Source organism: Humulus lupulus, chromosome 6 (assembly GCF_963169125.1).
Source record: "Humulus lupulus chromosome 6, drHumLupu1.1, whole genome shotgun sequence".
NCBI lineage: Eukaryota > Viridiplantae > Streptophyta > Magnoliopsida > Rosales > Cannabaceae > Humulus > Humulus lupulus.
Window position 1 is genome coordinate 90027192 of NC_084798.1, and position 5292 is coordinate 90032483.

Here is a 5292-nt window from a genome sequence, read left to right on the forward strand (position 1 = left end):
ATTTTGAAGTAAGTGTTTTTAACCTAATTAATTCCAAATTAATTATAGATTCTTTAAACTTTATGAACATAATTAAAATTGGAAAGAAAGCGAGTTTCTAGGTCCATATCCAATTTTAAATTACCAATTATGTTCATCTAAACTTTACTAAAAACAATTTTAAAATAAAGTTGGTTTAAAGAAATTAAGTCATAAAGACTTAAAAAAATGGTGTGATATTTTACCAAGTTTTCAAAGAATAAAACTAAGTAATTTATATGCAATTGGTTTCGCAAAACTATTCATATAAACATATAGGACAATCCTAATAATCATGTTTCTACCAATGAGTGGGTTTTTATGTATGGCACAAAATGCATGAACATGTTATCAATCACATCAATCACATGAAAATAATTATTTAAATAAATAAACAATAAATGTTGAACCGGGTGCTTTTGGGTATTTCTAATTTTAGAACCTCTTTATAAAATTTTAAAAAATAAAAATAAAACCGCCTTGATCTCCATCGGGATTCTCTACTTTAATTTCGGTAGGATATGTGTCGTTGGTCCAGAATAATTATAAGAAAATAATTTTCTAATTATTTTGATTAATTAAAACAAAAATTTTAAATAATCATTATTTTATTTTCCTTTTAATTAAAACAAAAAACTGAAATATTTAATTAAAATCTGTTATTTTTAAAATTAAATTTTGAAATAAGATATTCAAAATAGTTTGTTAGGATAACAAAATTATCTCATTATTTAAATATCAAATTTCTAATAAATAGGATATTTAACATTTAATTTTTTTTAAAATAACAGAATAATTTCAGAAAAATAAAAAAATTCTAGACTAGCAAGACGGAGACACGTGGCATCAAACGGTGCTGTTGGGGCCCTTTTGTATGAAACCGTACGGACCCGTCTGTACGGTCCATACGACGTCCTCGGCAGCGGCTCGGAGGGCGGTCTCGGAGGAACGGTGGCTGAATTCTGAATCCCAGGCTCCGTTCTGACTTTTGTGTGATCGGAATTACAATTTTATGGTGTCAAAAACTAAATAAAATTACATAAATCCTATGCCCTTTAATGACTTACACAATGATCTAATTATAAATAAATCCTAACCCAAAACACCATACAATTAACGATTCAACATTCCCATGCATTCAATCATATTAAGCCATCCATTCATTCATCAAAATTAAATAAATGCATAAAACTAAACCCACACAGATTCAATATATATATATAGCAGATGGCTCTGGTACCATTTGTTGGTTTTTATAGATCAAATAAGAGATTATACACAGCAGAACAACAATCAAAATTGTTAATTTAATCCCACAAGGTTTCTAGATCTACTTCTTCACATACATATATATATATTGAATCAAAGGTATGAATAGAAAATTACCTTAAGTCCTTCCTTGCTGCTATCTTTTTGTATGGCAAAACTCATTGAGATCTCACACCAAGATCTTCCAAAATGTTCTCAGCACACAAAGAACGAGTGTGGGCTCGCTATACAAAATAATAGGCAAAATCTATTTATCAGATGTTCTCAACACAACACATGACATTTGATAAAGTTTGGACCTAAGTTTGTGAAGAACAGTGACCTATGCTTGTATCACTGTTCTCTTTCTCTCAGAGAGATTTCACGATATCTTTTCTATCCCTAAAAGTATCGTTCTGAAAAACTGATATCCTATATTTAATATATCAAATATATTAAAAATAAAATATTAGTTATTTTAAACAATTTGAAAATAACTAATCAGTTATCAGATTTTGATTAAATAATAATATTTTCATCATATTACAATATCTCAATATTTATTTAATATTTAAATAACTAAAATTGTGGAACCAAGAAACTACCAAGAGCTTCTTATGCGTGAAGCACAGTGACTGTACACTGTGCTACATGTGTACCACATGCCAAGGAAGGCATGTGATTTTTCCCAATTTTTATTATTATTTAAATACCAAAATTCTCAAAAATAAATTAATTCAAAATTAATTATATTTTTGTTAAATCAAATAATTAATTAATTTTCAATTAATTAATTACACATAATTATATAATAATTATGTTTAGTGCACAGAAAAATATTTTACTTATTAAATAAGTCATTTTTCCCATTTTTATATTTACCTTTGTCAGTGTTTGTTTGAGCCATTTCGGGGACCATGGACCTATAACATTAAGCTCCAATAATTTGTAACTAAATAATTAAAATCTTTAATTATAATAGTTAATTTATTAATTATGATATTTCTCCACTATAAATTCAGAATTGCACTCTTTATGTTATAGATATACTTTTACAGAAATCTTATTCTAAGCTGTCCATTGATATAACCATCTTACAATAGTTCAACCCACTAATTAATTAGTTCATAAATTAGAATGGAACAATTATCATTTTACCTTTCTAATTTACTTCTTATTCCTAAAGTACCATTAATTCACTAGTGAATAATTAATCTATAATCTAATTATAGATTTGAGCTCAAAATCATTCAGTTCCAGAATTAACCCTTAAGGGAACTAATATACGATCCGTTAGGAAAGATTAGATTCTGTATTGTTGATACATGTTCCCAGCCATCCATGATATTAAATCTCCAAAACAAAAGTCATTAGCCTCATTCTATGAAGAGACCTTAACGAATGAATCAAAAGATTTAATAAACATGAACAGGAGTTCATGAACACTCAGGATTTAGGTTGATCTATAAATGATCATCAGTGATGATATGAATTACAAGTCTTTATTATTAAATGGTTTTTGGATAAAGACTTTTATTCATATCGGTCCATGTCATATATAATCATATTATATAAAGCACATTTACCGAGATGTCTTACCACATCAATAATCCGAATCTAGATTATTTGTATCATCATGTTACTCAGCAAACCATACTTACAACCCCAATTAAAGAATTCCATAACTGTAATTTGTTGTTGTTGACTATTTTTATTCATTCATGTGATCTTAATTCTCTCGTACTAATACAAGATCACATCCTCAATAATGAATATGGAATTTTTCTGATATTTACAAAATTATTCAAACAATAATTTAATAATTTAAATATAACAATAATAAATCATTGTATTTATTTATTCATCGAAATAATAAATGTCTTTTACATGCTTTTAGGACATACTCCTAACATAAGTCACTAACTTGAAATTAGATGAGTGACTGATGAGTAAGTCACTAGTTTCGGCTCCACACCCTTAGCCATGTCTAGATGCAGTCACTTGGGCCTTCTGGCCCTGGCTTTAAGTAACTAGCCATTAGGCTAGACAAGCGCTTTTAGTTTTCATCAAACTTGAGGTCAGTCAAGCATTTCATGCTCAGGACAATAATGCTTATGTCGATTAGATATAATCTTTTCGGCTTGCGTTAAACACGCTAATACCGTTCTTGACTCATAAGTCAATATCATACGACCAGTGCTCAGTACTACTGCCGAACTTGACTAATGAGTCACAACTTCACAGTTAATACTGACACCATTGTCGATTCTGACTAATGAGTCAGTGCCATTCACAAGTAAGAAAAAATTCTAAGCATTTAATATGCAATCAATGTCCACATATATGTCACTCCACATGCCTCATGAATAACCATGCATGTAACATATGGGGTGCAGTTTTCGTACCTCTAGTTCGAGCAAGAATTAATACAAGAACGACCCTTGAGAACGATCGATTCCTTTGATTCCTTAGCGGTCACCTATTCATAACCAAATATAACCTCCATCAATGAAAATGAGCAATGAAAGGTTCATGACCTAAACCTCACTCTCAGAACCTCGAATAGTACCCAAACAGTGAGTAGATTCGATCCCGAGCCTTAGGAATTGAAACCCCGAGCCAAAAACCCTCAAAAGTGCTCAAAATAGGAATCTGGAAAAGCAAGGTAGCGCTGCCCCCCTAGCGCCCTAGTGCTACAAGCAGAGTGGAAGGTCCCCTGGCTAGCACTACAACCAGGGTTTTCAACCCTGGTTTTTCCCTCCTTCGACTTCTCCATTTCCAACCTTCATGAATTGATTCTAAACCTCACCCAAACTCACAAAAGAACCCCTAAACCATATATACAAGTCCTAGGCATCATAACCCAAGCAACCCATGCCAAAACTCCCATCAATTCTCATCTATCAACCTTAAAAATCCAGCTGAAAACCAAAAGAAAAACAGGCCAAAAACCTGAGTTTTAATGGTTAAAAACTTACCTCAAGCTCAATATAGAACCCTCTTCAATGGTGGAACACAACCCTAAGCCCTCAAGACTCACTTCCCTAGCTTGATTCCCCAAAAGAAGCTCAAATATCCAAGGAGAAAAGGAAGAGAAAATGTGAATGGGAGAAGAAGAACTAGATACTCTGTTTTTGCAAGGTTTCTACAGCCTTCAAATGGTTATATCTATCCTTAGGGTGAAAAGACAAGATTGCCCCTAAGCTTAAATAAAACCCTAAACAACCTCTAAGGGCAAAATCGTCATTTCCCGCCTATCTCGTTAATAATAATTAACACCCTCCAATTCTCGTCATTCCCAGTATTCTCAAATACCAATAAGTCATATCCCATTACCCTTTAATTCCCAGTAATGTTTTAATCCTCAAATTACCCCGAGACTCACCCCGAGCCTCGAAATCAACCTTGTTATGACCAAACCGCTAATCTGCATTAAAAGACCATCTCATGCCGAATGGCTTGAACAAATCCACATTATAATGCGGCCTCATCAATAATCACCAACATGCATGCAAATACACAATTATGCCCACAACAGGCCAAATTACCAAAATGCCCCTATCATGAAATGTGGACCCAAATGCATGCATTTAACATCATATAATAAAATAATTCGCATAAACATGCACATAATCATTTAATGGCATAATAAATCAATTATAGCCCTCCCGGTCTTCTAATCCAACCATTAAACCTCATTAGGGATTTTTGGGCATTACAACTATCCCCTCCTTACTGAAATTTCGTCCTCGAAATTTAGCTAAACAACTCAGGATACTGATTCCACATATTTGACTCCAGCTCCCAGGTCCCTTACTCGACCTTGCTATTCCTCCATAATACCTTAACCAAAGGTATCGTCTTATTCCTGAGGACCTTGTCCTTTCTGTCAAGTATCTCGACTGGTTGTTCCTCATAGGAGAGATCTGCCTCAAGCTCTAGATCTTCATAACTCAAGACATGAGTCACGTTAGATACATACATCCAAAGAGCTGGAACATGGAATACGTTATGTACTGCTGACAA